The 26,546-nt window shown below is 44.3% G+C and overlaps 2 long non-coding RNA genes across 2 annotated transcripts; one reads left to right on the top strand and one right to left on the bottom strand.

Moving 5' to 3' along the window:
* Positions 1 to 661: 661 nt before the first annotated feature.
* On the bottom strand, positions 662 to 11,447 carry LOC135895836 (uncharacterized). The gene is made up of 3 exons (XR_010562489.1): positions 11,173 to 11,447; positions 7,213 to 7,316; positions 662 to 792 (listed from the first exon to the last, which is right to left on the bottom strand). It is a non-coding gene; the product is annotated as an uncharacterized lncRNA (long non-coding RNA).
* A 429-nt stretch (positions 11,448 to 11,876) lies between these two features.
* On the top strand, positions 11,877 to 23,743 carry LOC135895837 (uncharacterized). The gene is made up of 4 exons (XR_010562490.2): positions 11,877 to 12,052; positions 17,227 to 17,308; positions 20,740 to 20,844; positions 22,671 to 23,743. It is a non-coding gene; the product is annotated as an uncharacterized lncRNA (long non-coding RNA).
* The last annotated feature ends 2,803 nt before the right edge of the window (positions 23,744 to 26,546 follow it).

The raw sequence follows: 26,546 nt of genomic DNA, 5'->3' as shown, positions 1-26,546 counted from the left end.
TCTCGTTGGCAGTCAGTGAACGAAGATAGCATGGAATGCGCAAAAGCAACAGGCAAAAAAAATGTCCAGGAAAAGCCGCGTATGACAACGTAAGCGCACCCTGCTCGACATACTGCTTCTGCGTTTTAAGCTCAGAACGCCGCGCAACGAAACGCGCCAGCGTCGCGTATTGTTTTCAACGTATTCTCGCAGTTTAGCAATGCCGTGACGGTCCCGCTGTATATCTGCACATGTGCCGTGAGCCGCATGTCCCGCCATTCTCGGTTTCGTCAAGGACGTGCCTCCTCTTTCGGGCATTATCGTTCTATCTCCGGTCGAATGCGAACAAAGCACACGGACCGCATTCTTTTTCCCTCAATAGAATTAGGTAAAATACAACACACAAAATGATATAAAATGTCCTTCTTAAAGTATCTGTTTTTCGTTTTGAATGCTGTAAATTTCTGATGACAGATGGATATCGACGGAATGATTAAATTTTGCCTTTTTACTGCGAGTGATGACAGTGAGGCGAAAGCTTACAAGCGGATACATTCTACAGGACAGCGCACACGATGGACTTGATACGGTGAGCAGTCACAAGGAGTGCTACCATACTATTCTCAATAAACTCAGCCATGAACAATGATGGGACCATTCCTTGACTGTATTTCAATTCTGGCTGGCATCGGAGACAGCCTACGTAGACAGCTAAAGCGACAGCCGAGACAGCTTCAAGGCCACGTCGTGCAAAGCGTTTCGAACCGTCTAGAAGAGGTATGGAAGATGCTCCTGCGACGTGACGCCCCTTTGCTGCAAAAAGAAAAAGTGGGGAAAAGCACAAATTATTTATCTATTTTGAGCCTTTTTGCCTGCTAACCTACGAAAAACATGAGCTAGCTTACATAAAGGACGTAGGATAGCATGTGAACATTTCATTGTGCGAAGAGAAGCTTCCTGTTGGATTTCCAAGTGTCCTGCTCAGCCCCCATCTTGTTTGGACAGGAAAGTAACCTGCATCATTCTTGACTACGATGCTGTCTTCACGAAGCTGTGTGCGTTGACGTCCTCGTGAGAATTGGGACGAGAATCAAAATGGCCGCTGTCCACTCAGCCGTCTACTTAGCTGTCTACAGCGGGTATTGGATCACAGCCCCTGTCTATAAGGCGAGTGGCAACGCAGTGCCATGGCATGGCTGCTTAGCGCAGGCGCTGCACTGAGGCTATTATTTCCGCCGTTTTACCAAGTTAAAACGACACTCTACCATAGAGACGGTAGCAATGGCTGTCGCTGCAAAGTGACGGTAGGCATTCTAGGAGCCTTAATGGCGCGGCAGAGTGAAAAGGTACCATTTTATCTGTGTGCGCGAAGCCTCCGCGATGCGTTGCGAAGAATAGCGTGCTACCCAGTGACACAACTCATCACTCGTCATTGCTTGCCCAGTGAAGGTGCCTCTGAGCACATGTACGCAGTATTTGAGTGTGTTGTGCACTGCAACGTACTTGCCAATTGCATCTGCTGAGCTAATAGCGATCGCAGATGGATATCGTAACAACAAAGCAGCAATCGCGTTCTGACAGGTGAGGGCTCTTGTGTGCAGTTATGAAATGAGACTTACAGCGGAGGAGGGTGTCGCCATTGTTTACAGCGCAGTGCTTGTTATGAAGAAATGCCATCGCACTGGGTAAAGAAAAGCGAGTGATTCTCGACGCTGACCATGTTTGCAACACTGCGGCTCCGATACATAACCGAAGGCAGAGCAGCCATGCCAAATGACAGCTGCGATACGTTGTAGTTGGAAAACAGTACAGACTCCTGAGCATCATCGTCCACCACGGCGCATTCGCGCCTTTCAAGTAGCTAGAGTGGCGTGCCAATAATTATTTGTTGTGCGCTACGTCGCCACTGTGCAAGGAATGAAACCGTGTTGCGGGGCCATCGCATCCGGAGACGATGTGTGCATAAGCCAGCAGCGACAGCAGACGCTTTGTTTTTTTTTTTTACAGTGGTGCTCAGTACATCACCGATGACAGTGCGTTGTGCGCGTTTTATTTCCGCGGTCAAGATATGCCTCTCAGTTCAGCACCCCGTCGCTGTTGCCGAAAAATAAATTGCACCCGGCCCCACCGTGGTGGCTGCGGGCGCAAGAGTTTCATGCCTCCCACGGGCCATGAACTATGGTTTTGATACACAGACACACTGAGGCAAAACACGTAAATCGCGACCCCTCCCCTCCTGCCTGCCTTAGTTGAACTTGGGCACATGGCGGCGGCAGCAGCAGCCTTTGTCATCGCATTCAGCGGCAGCAAGCGTCAATATGACTGTTTGGACCCGTTCACCTACATGACAGACGTAGAGGTTCAGCGTCATTTTCGTCTTTCCAAAACGCCATAGCACTGGCTGTATGACGAGTGAGGCGAAGACCCTGGCCTGCGTAGACAGCTTGGCGGAGAAATTACGCTTTCTGAGCATGAAATGCTGACTAGGTTGCGGAAGAAGAGTTCGTAAAAATAATTCGGCTAGCTCCGACTTCAAGCGCGGTGCGTCCACCGCGCACCAGCTCCAAGCCAGGTCGGGCGGCGTCATCAGAGTGCAGGGGCAGCTGCAAGGACCTGGGATTCAACCCGAAACAACCAACCTGCGAAGGCGAAGGGGTCGCATAATATAGGACGACTCACAATGGACGCTGGGCTGCTTTCCGATGCAACAGGTGTCGAAAGCAGTTGTCGCAGTCACCCGCCGTGGTTGCTCAGGGGCTATGGTGTTGGGCTGCTGAGCACGACGATCGCGGGATCAAATCCCGCATGGGAGCGAATTGTGAAAACACCCGTGTACTTAGATCTAGGTGCATATTAAAGAACCCCAGGCGGTCAAAATTTCCGGTGTCCTCCACTACGGCGTGACTCATAATCAGAAAGTGGTTTTGGCACGTAAAACACCACTATTCGATTTTTTTAGTTGTCGCAGTTACGCGGTACTGCTGCATTGCACGGGCAGAGATGCAAAGGAAGTTACTTCGCCAGCATGGACCACCTCGGCCGTCCGAACATCCGCCTCTCCAAGCAGCAAGTGATTTGGCTCATGTACTACGTGAGCAAAAGCATAGACATGTGGCTGTTGAAGCAGATGACCGGCTACTTGTTTCCTCTGTCGGAGCACGCCATCGCCGACTGGAGGAACTACGCCCGTGTGGTCGTGAGGAACGGGCTCCTAGCACGACCTCAATTTTGTGGCCCCGGGATGATAGTGCACATTACCGAGTACCGTCTTCGCGCCAAGCGAACGTACAATCAAGGCCGCCTGATGGCGGTCGACAACGTTCCGCTGCACTGCGAAAATTACGACCGTGTTTGAAATAGTGGACCAATGGTTTTTCGGCATGGCCTGCGCGACTACAGGGTAGCTGCGACTTTTCAATGTCGACCGACTAGACGCGGCGACGCTAGGCCCCATTACTGCAGCCAGTGTTCAACCGAGGACCAATATTCACATAGACGAATGGGGCGCATATAATTCTCTCCCAAATTTAGTGGATCCTAACGGGGTGAGCCTCAATCTGCACTGGGAGACAGTCAACCGCAGCGTTAACTTTGTGGACGCTATCACGGGCGCTCACACGCAAAAGAAATAATAGAAAATCATTGTCAAAAAATGAATCGCCACTTCCTTAGCGACAGCCAAAGGATAACCGCACCGCTATTGCATTCCCACCTGGCGTGGATGTGGTGGCAGTCAAATAACGGCCACGTGCGCTGCAAAGACCCTTTATTGCGTTTCTCAGAAGTCATGGTTCGCTTGGGGCTAACGAGTATGGAGATTCTTGCCCGCGGTTGTTAAAAACAATCGCTCGGTGCAACCCAGTATGCAGTTGCATCACAAAGTAAAAGAACCTAAAGCGTACTTTTCTTACTGTTGTTTGTACGAGTGTTTTCCTGCATTCCTGTGGGCGTACATGGTAAGCGCGCGGCAAACTAATTCTGCGCTAGCTGATGCTCAGTTCAACTAGCAGCACTACCTTAGCGCAACCACCGAGCGATCTCTTGAAACCACTTGCTAAAACCAGGCGCACAGCAATTTGTACTAGAAAATTCGAATGGACAGCACGTTGCGAGCCGCACCGACCAATCGAAAGGACAGAGAAGGGGGAACACTCGCTCGTCGTAAAACGCGAAACGTACAAAAATTACAAATTAGTCTAATATGCATTCATTGCACACCCGGTAAACATTAAAATCATTATTAACAACTTTCGGGTGACTAATAATATTTTACTAAATGCATTTATTTTTTTAACTTTCTTGTGCATGCAATGCACTCGGTTGAACGACAAGTAAATGGAAGAACGCATGGACCATGCACCGACGGTACGATTACGTGAGCCCCAGCTTGTCGACCACCCATAGGGCAACGCCCAAGGGACGATAGCCACCCAGAGTGAATCTCGATAGACTAATGAAACTGGAGGCGTGCTGAGGAACAAACTTTGTCTTGGTACTGTTACATCTTTCATCGTGGAGCGTCGCCAGAACTGGTGAAGATTCCGAGCTTCGCCAAACTCGGCGCATTACGCATATATAGCACCGCTGATCTTCTTCCCGGGTTGCATACCTTCAACGTGCATCTACTCATGGTCGTCGCTGGTCACGTTAGGAATCTCTCCAATTACGCCAGTACGTATTGCCGCACCCATTGCGGAGCCGATGTGCGCGCCTCCGACGTAGTCACTCGAGCGAAGACAACTTTTTAGTTCAAGCCTCGGAAACTGTGAGATTGCCGCAGAGATAAGTGCGAATGCAAATCTGCTATTTGTGCCACTTGGTACGAGAGAAAATAGCCGCGTGCAGCTATCTAGTTGACTGTAGTGCAGCAAAGCGACGACTGACTTGACTATAGTAAAAGCTACAGGAAATGTGTTGTGACAGCACCCGTCGATTTCCGCTGAGAGGAGAAACACAATATCGAAGTCAGGTGACGCCGTAGACGCGCGCGCAGCGTAAACGGAACCGCGCAGGATCACCTGGACGGTGGACGCTGAGGAGGAAGGATAAATATTTCGCTCATGGTGTGTACGGCTCGTACTAGGTCTTTGCGATTAATTATTTCAGTAACATATTCCTTGGAGGCACAATACTCTTCCGGAAGTGACCTGAGAGCTTCTAAAGAAAAAAAAGTGATTCCACACCCTTTTACGAACCGTGCAACAAGCAATGGAACGAAAAATATTACGCGTAATGTTAACAGACAGGAAGATAGCGCTGTATATCATAGAGCAAATGGTGGTATGCAATATCCTAGTTGGCATAAAAATTTAGAAATGAAGCTGGGTATAGTACAGGTAATGGCAAGGGCATACGAAGCTGTTCTTTTTTTTTTTTTAGCTGCACCAATTTCGTTTAAAATCATCTGTTGCAGACAGCATAATTTTAGCCGTATAGCTAGCTTACTAGATGAGGCGTACATTACTTCTACGAAAAGTAAAAAATGCATAACCGACTAATTAAGAAATATGTCTAATAAACTTTGTAATTAATTACATTACAGCACATACGCCAATTTGGGAATTGTGGCCGGTGACTTCGCAAAACGTATGCACTTGAACAAATTTTGGGTTACCAGCTTTGAAATAATAATTTTCAGACCGTACGACAGAATACGTTGGCATTCCAATTACCTTTGTGCTTGAAGTTTGAAGTTTGAAGTCATGAATAAAACCGCGTCTTCCTAAAAAAAGCAAGTGCAACAAATATGAATTTGTGGCACACGTCTAACAGTGCGTATCTTGAAACGGGAGCAATATGATTCGCTCCAAGCCAACATGCCTTGCAAATTCACTAGCTACAATTCGTAAATTGCTGTATGCGCTGTATATTAGTTTAACAAATTTATTTGTGAAAGTTTTTTAATTTTTCATTTACGCATTTATTGATCATGGAAGTAATGCCCGCCTCATTGAGTAATTTACTTCGGAGATTAGAACTGTTCTATCTGCCACAGATATTCTTTTAGTGCATGCAGCTATTAAGCACCCTATAGAACTGGTGATGTACTAGAATTACAAAATAGGTACCAAGGGAGGGGAATGCAGTGGAGGAGGGGAACAGAATTAGGTAGTTAAAGTAAATAAGGAAGTTTGTAGGCACAAAAAGGGATCAGCTTGCGGAAGACAGAGGTGATTGCATGAGATGATGCTGCTGCTGATGATAGTAGTAACGGAAGGTTCTATCTGTCCAGATGCATTCTTCAGGCTCAAGGACCATATAGTAGACGTTGAATAGGTCTGCCACTCTTACAAGGTTACACAAGGAAGGTCTGCAGTTGCAAAGCGTAACACAGGCAACGATGACACAAGATAAGCCTTTCTTTAGCCCTGACACCACTACGGTGGATTCTTGCTGGCTCGCCGCCGTTATCAGTGTCGTCCGCTTCATGCACGACCACTAGTCATCGCAGCCACCCGAGGGCCACATCGATAACAATGGGTCCCCAACAAGCCACCATTTTCTTCTACTTTGCTACTTTGAATGGAGGATGGAAAACATAAAACAACGACTCATTCGTGTCAGTGCTCGTGACGTGATTTCTGGCACAAATTCGTAACATCACTTAGATAATCATTTGGCCGCGAAATAGATAATACAGAGATACACACAATCTTTAGTAAGAGAATCTGCTATATTGTAAGTAAAATTATTTGCGCGTGAGTATGTTTGAGTGAAGAAAGTTCTATCAAATTTTAGTTTAATACAACCAAAGATTGTTGGATTGTTCGAGTTATCGATCAATCTAAGAGGTACGTAACTGTGTCACCTTGCAGAAACTGTATATTACATGGAAAGCATAAATTAGGTCTCAAAACGGAGTTTTCGGCCTTCGTGACCTTTCTGTTATTTTAGCACGCTATACATCTATATCTACTCCCATATAGCTGGTAGGAACCAGGGAATAAACGCTTATTCGGCTATCAATGTCTGACTGCCATTAGTGTTCTGCAAAAAAGGATTTGTTTGCACTGTGAACGAATATCAGCACGAAGGCAGTTCATGACTCACGCGTTTTTGCTGCTACTAGTATTACCAAAAAATCTCTAATATTTATCTCTAATATTAGAACTCTAGTAAATATACGTCATATCGTAAAACTATCTCTAAGTGAACTTTATTGCAACGTAAAATCAAATTCGTTACACAGCATCAGCAAACCTATGGCGTAATCGTTCCTATATGAAAACTTACCGCAAATCCTGATGCCGAAGGGGGTAAGTGTCTTCGGCAGTGACATTTCATGCATCCCTGGTGACCACGAAGACCGGCGTAATTGAGCAATGTTGAAGGCCTCTCTATTGGTATACATGTAAAATTCAACTGTTATGTTTGGTAGGCGTCATACTAACAAATATTCCTAAATCTAGCCGATCACCGGGACGCACACACTCTCTTACGTGAAAATTTAGCACTGCCAAGTTTGGCGCCATTCTTCTAAATAGCTCCCAAGTTATTCTTTCGCCAAAAATTGTCTGTACCTTCAGGATAATTCAACTGTTATTTTTGGTAGGTGTCATACTAACAAATATTCCTAAATCTAGCCGATCAACGTGACGCACACACTCTCTTACGTGAAAATTTAGCACTGCCAAGTTTGGCGCCATTCTTCTAAATAGCTCCCAAGTAATTCTTTCGCCAAAAATTGTCTGTACCTTCAGGATAACCACCTGTATTTTGACTCAACCAATTAAATTGAGAATTTCTTTCAACATTAGTATCAGTTTTTTTTTTCAGAGAGACTTCGTTTACAACCAAACAGTCCTCGTTTGCTACTAAGGGTCACATAAAACATTTAGCTAGTTCACTAGTATGTTCAAGTTATGACATGGGACAGTTTTTATATTCTGTGAGGGCATAAACAGGCAAAGCGCTCGTAATACTGCGTAGCTTATAAATCAAAAGTGGAAGAGTATGATTATTACGTACCATACGATTGTCGAGTTTCTCATACCTTTGCACGGCAAGTTTGCTTAGGAGTTCCTTGAAAGTTGCTTGAGTAACACATACACGATGTAAATTGCTTGTACCATGCTTTTAGCCTATTGCGCTTTATGCACTGCAGGTCTTGCCTACACGCACTCTGGCGAGGCAGATGCGCAGAACAGTCCTTTATGCAGAACACGTGTAAACTAAGGGATTAGCGTTAAAGCATCTGAGAAAGACTTGGGTGTAGCTTCTGCACTGCAGTTGTTGCCAAGGTATCAAAAACGGTCACAAATAAGACCTAGGTGTAAAGTACACGTGGCCTTACCAGGACATGCACTCGGCAATGTCATCCCAGAGTTGCCGTCTAGTGAGGAAACGTGACGCATACCGAGATGAGATACTCGTCTGACATCCTTGACGTCACGCAGCCAAACAATGCTCCAGGTTCCGGCGTGATGAAATGGCACTTTTGCGCTCACTTTATTCGTTCTACAGCACAAAAATTTCCACGAAGCACATCTGCTATTTTCATGTCACCAGGTGCATCATTCTGATGGACAGTATTAAAACAACAATGAGAAGCAACGTGCACTGAATATAACTACAATTTTCAGCTGTTTGATTCTGTTTCTGGGGTATCGTTTTTACGAGTGACGTCACACCTTTTTTTTGGATATTATTATCGAGAGACACCATTAGCATGATTGAGTAATGTCGCTATGATATTGTTACGGCGCAACCAGGAGTGTCGCTACAGTCGCAAGATGATCAGTCGTGCCGAAGTGAATTCTGTCTCGACAGCCATCTTGTTTGTGTGTCGTTATCTTTCTTGTAAATAATGCATGTACATCTTTATATCTGACTTATATGTAATGTGTAGAGGTGAGGGGCACCAACGAGAGACAACAATGAAGCTCCGTATCAGTCGGCACATTGCAGTGTAAACATGGCAAACGAAACAGGGCCCAAACAGTGCGGCGCACATCAACGCTTACAAACCCGATGGTTCTCCTGGCTCAGCCAGGACAACCGCCGCTTTTACATATAGTAATCGGATATACAGGGTGCTTTTTTAGCTGCACTAAATTTTTTAGACATTGTCTGTGGTAGATAGCACAATTCTAACCATCGTTATAATTTACTCGATGAGGCGACCATTACTTCTACGAGGAATAAAAAATGTTCAACTAAATAATTAACACAACTATGTTAATTAAGTTTCTAATTTATTGATTTTTGCTGCATATTTTAATGTACAAATTATAGCCGTTACGTTCGCACGGCCTATCCACTTGGAATGACTTCTCTGGGCAGCACCAGTTACGAGATAATAATATTAAATGTGTCTGACGGAATGCACTGGCGTTCCAGTTATATTTTAGGAAATCGCTGTTTTATACATTGAAGCACGAAAGTAACTGGACCAGCAATGCATTTCGACGGTCATTTTGGAAATATAATATCTCGGAACTGGTGCTGTCCAGTGAAATTGTTCCAAGTACATACGCCAGGTGAACTCAGCGGCTATGATTCCTATATTGAAATATGTGACTTAAGGTCATTCATTAGAAAAGGTACTTAGCCTAATTGCCCTAATTCTTCTATTGAACATTTCGATTTCTCGTAGAACTAATGACTAGCTCATCTAGTAATTTAGATGAAGTAATAGAACTGTGCTACCCGCCATACGTAATACCTAAAAAGATTGGTGCAGCTAAAAAAAAACACCCTGTATATATGATTACTTCTGTAAAAATTATAATTTAGGGCATAGTTTACCGCGGCCATATTCTCCCTGCAAACTTCTTAATCTCATCCACCCACCTAACTTTCGGCCGCCCCGTGCTACGCATCCTTTCCCTTGGAATCTGGTCTCTAACCCTTAATGACCATCGGTCATCTTCCCTCCTCATTACATGTCCTGCCCATGCCCATTTCCTTTTCGTTATTTTAACGAAGATGTCATTAACTCGCGTTTATTCCCCCATCCAATATGCCCTTTTCTTATCCTTTAACGTTACACCCATCATTCTTCTTTCCATAGCTCGTTGCGCCGTCCTCAATTTGAGTAGAACCCTCTTCGTAAGCCTCCTGGTTTCTGCCCCGTACGCGAGTACTGGTAAGAGGCAGCTGTTATACACTTTTCTCTTGAGGGATAATGGCAACCTGCTGTCATGATCTGAAAATGCCTGCCGCACGCCCCCCCCCCCCCCCAGCCCATTCTTATTCTTCTGATTATTTCAGTCTCATGATCCGGATCCGCGCTCGCTACCTGTCCTAAGTAGATGTATTCCCTTACCACTTCGAGTGCCTCGCTACCTATTGTAAACTGCTGTTTTCTTCCGAGACTGTTAAACATTACTTTAGTTTTCTGGAGATCAATTTTTAAACCCACCATTCCGCTTTGCCTCTCCAGGTAAGTGAGCATGCTTTGCAATTGGTGCCCTGAGTTACTAAGCAAGGCAATATCATCAGCGAATCGCAAGTTACTAAGGTATTCTCCATTAACTTTTATCCCCAATTCTTCCTAATCCAGGTCTCTGAATACCTCCTGTAAACACGCTGTGAATAGCATTGGAGAGATCGTATCTCCCTGCCTGACGCCTTTCTTTATTGGGATTTTGTTGCTTTCTTTATGGAGGACTACGGTGGCTGTAGAGCCGCTATAGATATCTTCCAGTATTTTTACATACGGCTCGTCTACAACCTGATTCCGTAATGTATCTATGACTGCTGAGGTTTCGACTGAATCAAACGCTTTCTCGTAATCAATGAAAGCTATATATAAGGGTTGGTTATATTCCGCACATTTCTCTATCACCTGATTGATAGTGTGAATATTGTCTATTGTTGAGTAGCGTTTGCGGAATCCTGCCTGGTCCTTTGGTTCACGGAACCCTAAGGTGTTCCTGACTCTATTTGCAATTACCTTAGTAAATACTTTGTAGGCAACGGACAGTAAGCTGATCGGTCTATAATGTTTAAAGTCTTTGGCGTCCCCTTTCTTATGGATTAGTATTATGGTAGCGTGCTTCCAAGATTCCGGTACCCTCAAGGTCATGAGGCATTGCTCATACATGGTGGCCAATTGTTATATATATATTTATATATATATATATATATATATATATATATATATATATATATATATATATATATATATATATATATATATATATATATATATATATATATTGTAGCATTTGCCTTTATGTTATCAGTTACCTCATTCCAGTCAGTTCCTGGCGTGCTCCCCAGGCTTCGAGTCTTGCCGCCTTTAGTTTCTGTCTTCTTCTTTTTTTGTGCACAGCAGCAAAAATGGTCCCCCAAGTTGCTTACGAAGTGTAAACCGAGATACGCTGATGTTATCTGAGAACATTTCATATCACATTCAATTACATTTCGCTTTCTGAGAACTAATCGTAAGAGGCCTTACAGCTTGTATCGCAGCACTTGAAATTTTTCCTCGTTGGACGCACAGCTTTTGATGCAATGCAAAGGAAATTCCACGTCTGTCCCTCGCTGCTGCTCTCGCAATCCACGCGCTGTTCACTTCTCTCCATGTCATCGCAAGGCCACCTGCATAGTCGACTTTTTCACATGTTCGCGGAACAGGCAGGCGAACTCTGTATGGGGATCTATTCTACATGTAGCGCAGGTGCAGGCTGCAACTTGTGTATAGCCTTATTGCTCATTTTATACTTCATTTTGTGGCAGACTGTGCGCCATACACCAAGGCAACAGACGTAGCGAGAAAGCCATCCGGTCAGCTGCACGTCAAGCATGATGCACATCTTTTATTTTGTCTTTGTTTCATAAGTCTCGCACATCCTGTGCGTCCCTTCTCTCACCCTCCTCCTCCGGCACCAGCTGCAGCCTTGTAGGAACAGAAACCTATTCGCATCGCACTTTTTCGAGTCCACGTTTTTTCGTCATTATCTGACATTATCTGACACAAGGTTTCACCTTACTGTAGCACTCGAAGAAGTGAGCAGCTGTCCTGTATTTTGCGCAGGAACACAAATGCCGATGAAGAAACTAGGCCAGCTATCTTTTTCTCCCTGACTGACATACATCGTTCGCACCCATATTGTTGGATAAGAGTGTAAGTACCATCAATTTTTTTCCCGCGACATCCCCGGGCTCTTAGTACCAGGAGGAGAAGGTAAGTTTACACGATCACTTGTTGCCCAGAAACATGCCACTTGAGTTATTGGATAGGCTTTTCAAGAACCAACGAGGCATTTACTTTAAAGATCTTTCAAAGGTGCTTCGATCTATACATTCCTGTGTTGCAAAGGTATGCGCTTACTGTTTTATACATTTCTAGATGTCACCAAACTCTTCAATCATGCCGCCCGCGTCTTTGCATCGGGCTCGTGCAGTTTCCCTTTTGCAACAGTCAGGTTCACAGAAAAACAATCGAATCAATGACGTAGCACTTCCTTTTGCATTTGGACTTTAAACACCAACGTAATAAGCTATGCGAAGCCATCAATCATGCAAAACAGTTATCTCAAATTTTGCAGCCTTTTCTTCTAATTTCGCGAGCAAAACACTGCTATCTTCAATTTCTACTCCATGGATCATACATTTGTGCGTTTAAACACGGCAAGCAATTGCTGCAAGTGAAGTGTATTTCTTTTCATCCTTTTGCCAATATACTGTAATGAAAAGTGCGCATTCATCCTGAGCAATTACAAATATTTTTTTTTTATACATGGTTCTGGACTGCATACAAAAATTGGCATTCGGTAGTGTATGCGTAAACATCAGCAATATATTGTTGATATATAGCTTAACTGCCCGTTGAAGTTACGTTGCTTATATCGTGGATATAAGGAATACCTTGGTATTCCTTGAAATCGTGGATTTCAAGGAATACCAAGCCAGACCTTGGCAATAACACGAGAAAAAGAGTGCAGTGACGACAATCACTCACTGCTTCTGCTGGCTCCTTTGGTGATGACGTTCCATTCAATATTCCCGAGATATTTGAGAAGCGCCTCATTAGTTTATGTATCTAGCTATACAAGATCACTTTTAGATGGAATAGAAGATTCCATCACCAGTGGTTCTCTGGGCGGTGTGATCTTTCTCCATATTTTGTTGTGTGCGTATCACACTGCTGCTCGTTTTTGTGGGCATGTAAATGCTTAAGCATTTTCTCAATAAGCAATGGCTATTTCTATTGGCTACTGACACCTTCTCTATCTGCACTTTAAAAACAAAAGGGGTATTCAAGTTGTAAAAGTTGCTGTATCAGTGGAGCAGCTGCTTGACGAAATTCGACGCTTTTTTTAGTGTACATGTATTCTAGGTACTCCCAACACGGCCTCTTTCAGAGGAGGTAGTAGCACAAGAGTACTTCAGCCTTACTCTTTGGAAAGAGAATAACTGGAGTTCTGCTAATTTTACTGTATTGCAGCTGGTCATAGAGTGAGTGCCGAGTAAGTTTTTACTCTATTGCAATTTGTTCTACTAACGACAGTGGTGCTGATTTTTCTATGTTGCAGCTATTTGATGCAGTTTCGCTCTTGTAAAATATAACAGCATCTGAAAGATTGCTTCACCAATCACGATTATGCCGACATACGTGGCAGTACTTATTCCAGGCTATCCAGGGCATTGTACAAGAAGCTCAAAGGGCCATCTTCAGCTACGTAAAACTTTCACGTATATAAAATGGGACATTCCTGCATTTGCAATGTCTCTATTGAGATTTCACTGACTATTATTTTACAAGAAAAGGCGCAGCTGCATTAAGCTCATTAACCCGGCAAAAAGATCGTGGAATGCTGAAGAGAACATGTAGTTGTCAGATAATTCAATTTAAATATCACCTGAATAAAAAAAACAAGCACGTATATTGAATGATTTGCACGTTTTACGGAACTCGGACCACGTTCTAGTAATGCATATATGCTGAATAATGAAGACCCAACACAAGTTCACAAACAAATTCAGCCGCGGGCAATTCGACACTCTTGCAGGCAAAGAAAAATTTACCTCAATGTGCTGGTGATTTACACATCAAAACTATGGATGGATATGTGTCCTACTGACCAGGAACATGCAAAAAGGTTTAAACAAACGACCATTCGTTTTGCCAAGGCACACTTTAGAACAGAAAACAGAAGAGTAAAACAAAGGAAAATTTCAATTTAATAAAAAGAAACAAGAAGATTTGTCAGTAAGGTTCCCCCAAATTGCAGGGTTCGCCCTGCACGCCAAATTAACCTAATTGCGCTTTGTACAATACTGTCATGTTATGCGCGGTTTCATCACGTGGTGCGTGGTCTGCGGGGTGCTGTGCGGTGTGCCGGCGAAATTATGCGAAGGCGAGGAAGAAGGCAAGGAGACAATGCTGCTGGCGTCTGGCGGACGGGAGATAAATAAAAAGGAGAGAACCGGAAAAAAACGAACATGTTCGGCCAATAGCCAAATTACACGCGAAGAACGAGGAAAAGGAAAAAAGTGCTGAGAGAAGCTCGTGGAGCAGCACCAAACATACAAATTTATTCCCTTAGCACATACATAAAATCTGCCCGAATCTTGGGCAATTTTCACGAGTATGCACCAATGATATCTGCCCACGCCATGACCATCATAATCAGCGGCATCAGCGGCACCGAAACGAATAGTGGCATGCCGCGAGAGCTCGTCGGGTTCTAGTTCCGAAGTCCACCTTCTTCCTGGTTACTCCACGTGCCTGGTGCTTCCTCTGCAGACGATGGTCCGCTTTACCTGGGCCGTGACGAGCTGAAGCCCTGCGCATTTTGTTGGTTATCCGGGGCCAGACTGCACCGGGCCCACCCTGCCGTTCTCTCCTCGACCGTCCATGACCCCCGCCCGCATGTTCGATGCTCGCTGCTGCCGTCATCGTGAAGCGTGATCTACCGACTCGCCGCCAGTACATCGACGCCAACTGGGTCAATGCTTACAAACAAAATTTACCGTGGCGTAGGACTCTTTATTTCTGTGGGACTTTATTTGTTGGCTAGCATCAAGCAAGTGCACAGTTCCAACATTTTTTTCTCGCGCTCATCCACGCAGTTATTCTCACTTCTCTCATCATTGTATCCAAATATATATACAAATATATATAGTCAGTCAAATATGCAAATGTACTCGTCCCTCTCGGCAACGAGATTTCTCCTCCGTCACTCTGATTTCTCAAACCTTTCCTCACGAACACAAAATAGGGAATACAGTGGAGCTATCAAATAATGTGCGTTGATTGTATAAAGCACCCTTTCACTTTCATAGTGAATGGATAGATTGCAAATAACGTATGCAATATGATCATGCTTTCTCGGCTGCGTGTGCAGCAGAAGAGCTACGGCAGCAACCAGTACACTCTGGACACGTCGCTAAGAGTGTATTAATTATTAGTGTGAAAAGAAATCTGTATAATTCCCCGTGCAAAAATGAGAAACCTTTTCAAAGAAAATTCTACAGCTAAACTCAATGTTTGTTGCACATCCGTCACGCAGTCTCGTTCACAGTCCAGCCTTTGGGGAGCACCTAGGGAACAAGCTTTCGTTTACGGTGCAGCGTTTAGGGATCCTCTCACAAATATGCAATCCGTAACATTCATAAAGGTTGCAAGTGGGACGAACATGAGAAGTGGCACAAGGGTAGGCATGTAATAAGCACACATTCTTGGCATGCATTCATTTCTGATAAGCCAGCCATGCGTTACCTTATTATTAGCCTCAAGTAGAATAAATAATTGAAAACTGTTGCATGAATAAAAGCGCCAACCTTGCTGCGCGTTTCCTTCTATATGATGCGGTCCGGCAATGCTTCCTTCAAATCTCGAAGGCGTGGTTTACAAAAGAAAAATAATCTACAATTTTCTTGAAGCACCCATAAGGATCCAGGTACGCCAACTTGTCGTTTGCTAACTTGGAGGCCTTTGCCACTTGAGAGTGCATGAAGAGGCATCCGAAAAAGTGGTAAAAGACACAAGCATGATAGCGCATGCGTTCAGCCTACTATTGGACGCACCTACTCAACTACGGTACTACGGGGCTGTTGACTCTGCGGGCACGGGAAGACAGAATACTCAAATACGGATACAGAGCGATCATCAGTGACTCAGATCATGCATCGTGGGAAGGACGCAAATTGTGTACGCCGGTGACATGCACTAACATGAAAGATAAGGTGCATATAAGCAAAACAACAATCAGAATGGGTCTTCGTTCCTTCTCAGTGCCACGGTTTGGTGCCCGGCTGCCATCCGCTACTGTGCGGCAACGCCGTGTGCTAGACTACCGGTAAATGCACGGTGCCCTTCGTCGCAACCGTCATCACCTGAGCAACCGAACGGTGCACCAGAAATGGATCAAGCGTGAAAAGGCCCCGCGTGAAGGTGAGGGCGAAGTCTGGCGTCACTCGGGGCACTCTCGCCATCAGCGCGCGGGGCGAGATAGCAGCGCCACGGTGTGGCCCGGCAGCCACTCTGGTCATCTAAGCCATGGTCCGTTTGCTCTTCTGGCCGACAGTACACAGTTTTCACCATGCCTTCGTTGGGAAAATACCAAGTGGACAAGCAACGGAAAGCTTTCTGTGTGCGTGAGAGAGCCAAATCTGCAGTCATAGGAAGCTCACTCTAGAGGCCAACGATGACTGTGCGTCCATATGAACGGTGCATCGTTCCTCCGGTAGACCGCAATACCTGACGAGCACCGTATGTACGAGTGCTTTTCACTTATGTACACACTGTTAGTGAGCCATATAGCGCGAGGTTGTGCGCTAAGCGTGACATTTCAGTGTTTGGGTTGTGCAACAGTGTTGATGTCATGGAAACCGTGAGTGTAGGTTTTGTTATCTCTCATCAGTCTTGAAAATGCTTTTGATAAGTAGGTTTATGTCCTTTCCAACGCACTCTTTTTTTTTCCTTTTCCAGAAAACATTGTCCAATCGGGCCGCAGCAGTAACCAACAAATTTTCAGGTTGCTTCAGTGGAGAACAAACTAGCTCACTCTGAGAACCTCGCAGTTGAAATGCGCTGGCCCTAGAGTTCTTGCGGCTAATTTTATCTGGTCTTTACCACACTGCCATGAGTGCGAAGAGAGGGACACTTCTTCCATTGAAAGGGTGGTGCCCTTACCTCACCATGACTTCTTCTTTATTGCGATAACAATAACATGCACACTCCAAGCACATTTTCGCCATGGCATCAGCTTTTTCGTTTATTCATGCTGCCGCAAACACATTACTTTACGTCAAGCGTGCTAACATATTTTTTTCTCTCGTGCTGCCAATCAGCATACGCAGACAGGCGCTGGATTGAACATGATTGGGGCCTCCCTGTTTCTGATCCTCACAGCAGTGCTTGTCACCGCACTGGGTAAGTTTCCCATACATGCTAACGGGCGTTATAGGAGCTTAACAAAAGCTTTGTACAAGTATGGCCAAATAGCCTCGCGTATTTCAAGGTAAAGCCTATAAAAGTCGCGCAACATAATTACAATTTATCGTCACTGTGTAGCACGTGACTGCTTTCTTTGCAGTGGCCATTACAGGGACTGCGACGCCAGATTTAGGTGTTAGCAGTTTTTATAAAGTGCAAAGCAGCAAAGCAACATACACGGGGCCAAAAGAACCGCTATCACCGGTCAGCTCTGGCATTTTCCCCACATTTTACCAAACGCCAATGGCACGTACACAGAAGCTCGTGAGAGTTAGTAAGTATTTGCCACCATAAAAATAAGAAATAAGGAACGATTCGATCCTCCTTCTAACTAGCGTGGACAGGTGAGCTGTAATATTCATTTTCATTTTTCGTGCGGTTGGTTTTGTCGGCAAGCTCTTACCGATTTACGACGATAACATCAGCATTGTCCCTCTGTGCATATCATGATTATACTTCATCGTGCTTTTCTTATAGACGATGTTTTCCTTTCTGAGTTACCCCCTTTCCGTATTCGGCATGCCACCATGTGTGTATTCGCAGCCTCCTTAATAGGCTGATCCCGAAGGTTGAGCAGTCTAAAGCCATTCGCTTTGGTATGTGCCGTCTGAAAATATGTATATATTCCGTTGGTATGTACAGTTTAAAAATACGGCCCATTTCCGTGGGTTTCACAGTCTAAAATGTGGCCCGTTTCAGTGGGTTGCACAGTCTAAAAATCTGGCCCGTTTCCATGGGTATATACAGTCTGAAAATCTGGCCCGTTTCCGTGGGTCTCTAAATGTGGCCCGTTTTTATCGATATGTGCAGTCTAAAAATGTGGACCATGTCCTTGGGTATGTAGAGTCTAAAAATGTGGCCCGTTCCCAGGGGCATGCGCAGTATAAGAATGTCGCCCGTTTTTGTGGGTATGTACAGTCTAAAAATGTCACCCGTTCCCGTGGGTACGTGCAATCTAAATATGTGGCCTGTTAACGTGGGTACGTACACTCTAAAGATGTAGCTAGTTTCAGTGGGTATGTACAGTCTAAAAGCGTGGCCCGCTTCCGCGAGCATGTGCAATCTAAAAATGTGGTCCGTTCCCGTGGGTATGTGCAGTCTAAAAACGTGGCCCGTTCCCGCGCTTATGTGCAGTTTAAAAATGTGTCCCGTTTCTGTGGGCATGTGCAGTCTAAAAATGTGTCCCGTTTGCGTGGATATGTACAGCCTAAAAATGTGACCTGTTTCCGTAGGTATGCGCTCTGTAAAGTGTGGCCCGTTTCCGTGGATATGTGCAGTCTAAAAATGTGGCCAGTTTCAGTCGGTATGTACAGCTTAAAAATGTGGCCCGTTTCTGTGGGAATGTGCAGTCTAAAAATGTGGCCCGTTCCTTTGGGTAGGTACAGTCTAAAAATGTGGCCCGTTCCCGTGGGTATGTGCCGCTTAAAAATGTGGCCAGTTTCAGTGGGTATGTACAGCTTAAAAATGTGGCCTGTTTCGATAGATATGTACAGTCTAAAGATCTGGCCCGTTTCGGTGGGCATGTACTGTCCAATAATGTCGCCCGTTTCCATGGGTATGTACAGCCTAAATATGTGGCTGTATGGCTGTGTATGTGGCTAAATATGTGGCTGTGGCTGGCCCATTGCCATTGCCGCTAGAAGCCAAAATCATGTGGCTCGTTTCCATGGGTATCTGCAGTCTAAAATGTGGCTTGTTAACGTGGGTATGCACAGTATAAAAATGTGGCCCGTTCCCGTGGGTATGTAGACTCTAAAAATGTGGCCAGTTTCAGTGGGTATGTAGTGCCTAAAAGCGTGGCCATCTCCGTGAGTATGTACACTCTAAAAATGTGGCCCGTTTCCATGGATATGTACAGTCTGGAAATGTGGCCAGTTTCCGTGGGTATGTGCAGTCTAAAGATGTGGCCCGTTTCCATGGATATGTACAGTCTAAAAATGTGGCCCGTTTCCGAGGATATGTAGTGTAAAAATATGGCCCGTTTCTGTGGGCACGTACACTCTAAAAATGTGGCTCATTCCCGTGGGTATGTACAGTCTAAATTCGAAAAATGTGGCCCGTTCGCATGGGTATGTGCCACTTAATATGTGTGCCGTTTCTGTGGGTATGTGCAGTCCAGAAATGTGGCCCGTTCCCCTAGGTATGTGCAGCTTAGAAATGAGGCCCGTTTCTGTGGTTATGTGCGGCCTGATAATGAGGCCCGTTTCCGTGGGTATGTGCAATCTAAAAATGTAGCACGTATCCGTGGATATGTACAGTCTAAAAATCTGGGCCGTTTCCTTGGATTTAAAAATGTGGTCCGTTTCCACGGACATCTACAGTATAAAAATGTGGCCCGTTTCCGTGGGTATGTACAGTCTAAAAATGTGGCCAGCGTTAGTGGGTATGTACAATATAAAAGCTTGACCCGTTTCCGTGGGCATGTAGTCTCAAAATGTGGCCCATTGCCGTGCGTATGTGCAGATCAAAAATGTGTCCCGTTTCTTCGGGTATGTACGGCCTAAAAATGTGGACCGTTTCCGTAGGTATGTGTAGTCCAAAAATGTGGACCCCGTTCCGTGGATATGCACAGCCTAAATATCTGGCCCGTTTCCATGGGTCTAAAAATGTGTGCCCGTCTCCATGGATATGTACAGTTTGGAAATGTGGCCAGTTTCCGTGGGTATGTGCAGTCTAAAAATGTGGCCTGTTTCCGAGGATATGTAGTTTAAATATATGGCCCATTTCTGCGGGCATGTACAGTCTAAAAATGTTGCTCGTTCCCGTGGGTACGCACAGTCTAAATTCTAAATATGTGGCCCGTTTCTGTGGGCATGTACGGCCTAAAAATGTGGCCTGTTCCCATGGGTATGTGCAGCTTAACGATGTGGCCCGTTCCTGTGGGTATGTGCAGCCTAAAAATGTGGCCCGTTTTTGTGGATATGTACAGTCTGAATATCTGGTCCGTTTCCATGGGTCGAAAAGTATATCCCGTTTCCATGGATAAGTACACTCTAAAAATGTAGCCCGTTTCAGTGGGTATGTGCAGTCTAAAAATGTGTCCCGTTTCCGTGGATATGTACAGTCTAAATATCTGGCCTGTTTCCGTGGGTGCGTGCGTGTGTACGTGTGCGAGGGGGGCGGAACGGCCGAGGCAGACCCCTGCAGTGCCCTTGGAGCACCTAGAGCCCCTTGTGTAGGCGACGTTTCGTAACTCACAGGCGTTACGATTCGCTGCCTCAAGAATGCAAAAAATTCTGAATGTCTTGCTTTCACTCGTGTTTGAGGGAAAAGACTACACTCCTGCTCGTTGTTCAATCGCCAGTTTAGAAGCATTATTTAACTTTCCGATAATTGGCGCCTCTATATTCTGACTCTTTGTATATCAGGTGAAACCATAATTGTTCAAACGGGATCATCGGATTCAACGAATGTAATAGTCCCATCATCAGGCTCTGGGTCCACAATTGTCATCAAACAAGAGCCACCGAAAGGTATTTAGCTACCCATTTCAGCAATCGCTTTTCGCTTGTCCTTCTCGCAGAGCTACGCGAAATTGGCAGCACACGAGTGGTCCTTTGTCGAGAAGAAGGTGATTTTTATATGTACGCAGCGTGCTTATTATTTTTTGCGTTAAAGAAATTTCCTATAGACGCCTGCTTTATTGCAGCCTAAATTACAGCCTGCCCAAGCGGACATTATCTGCAACGAAAAAATAAAGCTATTTCTTTACCAACTAATCTAAGGGCAATAATTACAGTCCTTATCATGCAATTTACGGCAAGTGCTTATCTTTTAAATTCGAAAAGAATACGTGGCCCCATTGAAGCCCTTTGTGACGTAGAAAGTTGACGTAAAATGAAACTGCTGTCGCGTTCCCCTTTTTCCCACAATCTGAGGCCGAATTGCGCTGTGCACAGCTGCCGCTGCAATGCAAAATCCCATAAGCAGCATGGGCGAGATGGACCGCCTTACCACGCCGTATAGCCGAGGTTCATTTTGTGCCGCCCTGTTGCGTCACATGGGGATTTTCACCGCTAGCCGCACTTCGCTTTTTGCGTGTGTAATCAGGTAAATTAAACGAACAATTTGACGATAATTATGTAGGTTTTTTGTTGTTGTTGTTTTTTCAGTCTCCAAACAGAGAACTAGGTTTTATGACAAGCCTCTTCAACTTTCTATTATCAATTTCTGCCGTGAAGTTTACAGCTAAGAAGCTCACGTCAAATAGTTTATTAATGGATAGATGGCTTTGCTTTTCCTTGCAAATGTTATCCGTCTGGGCCGATAATTATTCTGTATACCGGGACGTGATAAAAGTAAGATGCATTGCCGAGCGGATTGGTCTGCAGACATTGAGAACGCTGCACTATGTCCTTTGTCCTTCCTTTATTCCTGATTTTTTTTTTGCGCTATATCATTCCATCATTAAATCGTGATGCGCGCAAGTTTGTGAACTTTCTTTAAAAGATGATCAAATAAAAAAAACTGTTTGTCACGAGTACCTTCTGACAAGTAACCGTCACGCACATTGTCCAATTCATTCGGAGAAAGGAGGAAAGAAGACTTCGAGGGCCGGAGTAGCCTTTACAACATCTATTGCATGTACCTGGGGTCAACCATATGAAGAGAATGTCCAGTGTCACAAGTGCATCGTTCTTGTGTCTGCAGTAAATAACCATTATCTACTCTGTACGTGACCTGGGACAAAGGCCGTCCGCGAGAGTGTACGTAGGGGTGGGAAGTTACAAAGTAACGAACCTGGAGGGTAATAAGAATGACTCATCGACAACACAGTTTATAGTTTTATATTGCGGCTCTTCATGAACTTGTCAATGCATGATGCTTATATATTATTTCATTCCAACATTATGCAGTGTGGCAACCCAGGAAGAAAAAAAAAAGAACGTTGTAATATTGCTAGAACTACATTTCGCGTACCATTACACGAGACTTGCGTAGTAGAGTGCGACAAAGCATCATTCTCACATTCATAAGCTATGTTGCAAAACACAGGCCACTTCTAATTTCGTGCGTGTCGTTGCAGGCGGAAGTGTAAAAATGTGTTCCGTAGGTATCAAACAAACATAGCATGCATATAGTGAGTTGCTATTTCACCTCGGTATTCAGATTTCTAGCGCATGTGTGCCATTTTCCTCGTTGGCCACACGGGCTGCACAAGTTGCCTTTATGCATTAAGCTTTATACATTAATCATTTTTATATTTTCTCCTTTCCTAAAGGAAAGAGAGAATAGCCTCCCTTCCCAAGTTCTATATGAGTCACCTATGAGACCATGGCACCGTTATTTTCCCTTCCAGTGATTGTAATTAACAACGAGCCATCTCCTATCATCGTGCAAGTTCGATGATCGTTATGGAGTCTCGTGGAGACGACTTTGATCCAGTCACAGGAAGATGCCGGCACTCCGGACTGCACCACGGTGAACATGATGCAGGAACGACAGAGAGATCACAAAGCAAAGACTCCCTTGAGTGCACTTTACCCCTATGATGGAAGAGACATTCCACCGTCTAAAGTTTTGAAGCTGTTATAATGGACATGGCGTTTTTTAACTGCATGTACAATTGACCTGATAACATCGGCTTTAGATAAATGTCCAATATTTGATGGCAGTGTGACACCAAGTTGTTTTAACAGTTGGAAACATCTCTAGGTATAGGCCAATGATAAAGTTTTCAAAACGAACAGCTGTATGATAGACATTTTGGCGTCGTCTACTAGTTGCGTAACGTTAGAAAGGGCGGTCTAATTTTTCTATCTGTGCCGACAACTATTTTTGCCCCCATACCACTTTGCTGCCTTCGCTCATATATCTAACGCGAAACATACGAAACATAGCAGTGAAGCTCTCTCATGAATTGTGGTTCTTGCCGGTCACGCGAAAGGCCCATGCCGCCACATACGAGCTTGTGGCGAATTTCACTGCTTAATTTCGAGCAGTTCTCACTCATCGGAAAGAACAAGGCCTACACTTGGTCGATTAGATGTAGAAGTGATATATTAGTGATAGATACGACTCATCGTGATTTTATTTAATCAAATCTTTATGCAATCTGAATCGTGAAACGAAAAATTTTCGATCCTAATTGAACAGTAAATTCATTATCATGGAGGCGGCCCAGAACTCCCCTCTGTATGCTGCGAGGAATCGTTTTGCGTTCTCAAGCAAAATAACTAAATATGTTGCCAGGATCTTAATTTACACAAATCGCAATATCGGGGAACTTTATAACCAGCTGAGCTCCATCTTGGTTAGATTCCCTGCATTTCATTTATCCTTTTCTTCTTTCTCTGTCTCGATAATAGTTACACATGATTAGCACTTTCATTTATAATGTTAGCTAAAGCTTATTTATACCTTTTGCTAACTAAATAAAAGAATAAAGCACCTATGACTGCCTCAGACTGTGAGACGTTTGCTGTAACATTCTACATGATGCCACTCAGTTGTAGTCGATATTTATTTATTTATTCATTTATTTATTTAATTGTTTGTTTGTTTGTTTGTTTGTTTGTTTGTTTGTTTGTTTGTTTGTTTGTTTGTTTGTTTGTTTGTTATATATTTCCGGCCTATTCTCGAAGTAGTAGGCAGGATTGGTACTAGGGATACAGCATAACAAAAGCTCAGTACACAAGAATCAAAACAAAGAAAGAGTAGGATGCAGGCAGGGGTGAGGGAGCCCGAATACTAGGTAATACAAGCTCAGTACATAAAACCACAACAAAAGGAGACAAAAAATCACTGGAGGGCATCGACAGGTAGAGTTTGTGTCTTTTCAGTCCAGAAAAGATATGTGGGACAGCGCTTTCAACTCATCTAAACTATGGCTGTCGACAGAATGTGTTGAGCTGATGTAAGTGGCTCGCCAGCGATCCACTTTCAATATTTTCGCAAATCGACCTACGCTCATTGGTCTCAACAAGCACAAGGCACTTTTGTCCCGATGGAGTTACGGCGCACCAAAACAACGCCTTCGTTGGTTAGGGAGTCCACCCTCTGCACTGCCAAACTGAAATTTGAGAGGTCATCATTTCCTTTTATAGTTCCGAAACAAAAGCATCAATCACCAAACAAGCTTGTGTTGGGATGGCACTGCTGCATTTTGCCAGGGGAATTTCACTCTCTTTGCCTGCTTAACCGCTATCGTTGCGCCATTAAAATTGTATCATTAAAGCGATAGCGCATCAGGCAAAACATCAGGGCGCTGCCATAAGTAATAATTGGAAACTGTAGAACCATCTCCATGTTGAGTGAGATGCACTAATACCGTTGTATTACAACCAGTTTTTAATCCTATTCACTCTGGTCTACAATAATCTTTCCGATAATTAATAATAGAATAATGAAGCATGATTTAATATAGCGAAGGTGACTTGCAGCCTTTCTCGATTTGCACTGAACGCTATCTGCACTGAACGAAGACGAATAGGTGATAACGATAGGACAGTGGTACAGAATCCAAATACTATACTTGGATGCACTAACCTTGAGCTCGTGATACACGTACTACCATGACATAAAAAGCCAACAAACATTGACACTGAGGACAACATAGAGAAAATTACTTGTGCGTAATCAAATGATCACGTTCACGGTAGTTTATTCATTCATTAATCATTAATCACGTTCTCGTAACGCCTGCGGCAGAAAGACTGTTCCACGTCCGCCGCCAAGGTATGTGAGTGGGGGCGCTGGCTAACACTTCCAGAGTTCTACTAGGAAACATACATACCCAAGAAAGTGGGTGGGGAAACGGCGCCGCGGTATCTCAATTTGTAGAGTATCGCACGCGAAATGCGAAGGTTGTGGGATCGTTCCCCACCTGCGGCAAGCTATTTTTTCATCCACTTTAATTTCCACTAATATATCGTTTCTTTTCTTCATTTATTAAACACAAGTAATTTCCCCTGTCTTTCTCGGTGTCAGTGTTTGTTGGCTTCTTATTATATGATTAATAAAAATCAGGCCCCTCACTTAACCCCCTTTATTCTTGCATATTACCATGAGGCACTCCGCTCCAGCATTTACAGCTATGCTGCACAGATGGCCCTCAGCGTATACGATTGTTCTCACTTCCGCGAAGATCATTAAACGCATCAACTAAGTCTACACATCTCTGAATATTGAGAAAGGTAGTAAACGAAATGAAACATCTATGTCTGTTGCAGTGATCTTCCAACATTCCAGTGTTGTACCTACGCCTCCTCATTTTTCATCTTGGGGCTAATGAATGTTTAGAAAAAGTAAGGTTGCGTTTTTTTTTTCTTGATTCTTTTTTTCTTTTTTTGGCGTGCACGGTCTGCCAATTTCTATTTCTTTGCTTCCAGCAACCAGTTTGTGTTTTTCCGCGCTGTATTATATTCATTTCTATCCTGCGCTTCACTGGCCCTTATAGATTAGATTTCCTTATTTTAACCCCATACCTGCCGCAGAATTTCTGACGGTTCAGCAGGGTGTCTTATGGGGCGATTTGGCTCATACTTTATATCAGCTAGAAACCAGTAAAAATAATTCGTACACAAGGAAAGAAGAGGACAGGATAAACCCTCAAGTAGAAAGGACAAGCGATCTTCCTGTTCACTTCATCGCTTGCCTGTACCATAATATTACTGGTGTCCTGTTCACTTACGAGAATTCCTGGTGAGTTTTTCAGCACGATGAAAATTTTATTCGCCAGTGTTTTCAGTTGCTATTGCTATGGGTACTTTTGTCATTGCGGTCATCTCTCAGAGTAGTGGTCCACTCCTTTCATGTACAATTAATCTACTAGTGCCGTAAGATTAAAACTTATATTACGCGCATGCCTTGCCACAAGGGCTGGCCCACAGATAAAGGGGCAGCTAGCATGGCGAGAGCGTTGATTAGCGAAACTATCCTCTTGATGCTACCTCCGTCAGCTTACATATCAGCTCCTAGGTCCCGGTGCACACTCATACTTGACACTTTGAACCCTTCATAAGCCAATTTATCTGCGCATCGACATCTGGTCACGAAGCAAAAAAAAATGTGTAGTGCTTTTGTTTCTTTTCGCTATTGTGCGTTGTCACGAACCGGTGCTGCTGACATTATCGATCACTTTCTATTCGGTCGTAGTTTCTTATATCTAAGAGAAAATGCGAAGCGTCCCAGAATACGCATTCGAAAACCCGCCGCCGTGGCTTAGTGGCTTAGT

Source organism: Dermacentor albipictus, chromosome 2 (genome assembly GCF_038994185.2).
Source record: "Dermacentor albipictus isolate Rhodes 1998 colony chromosome 2, USDA_Dalb.pri_finalv2, whole genome shotgun sequence".
NCBI lineage: Eukaryota > Metazoa > Arthropoda > Arachnida > Ixodida > Ixodidae > Dermacentor > Dermacentor albipictus.
Note: the sequence above shows the minus strand (reverse complement) of the source record. Positions and strands in the feature narration are given on the sequence as shown.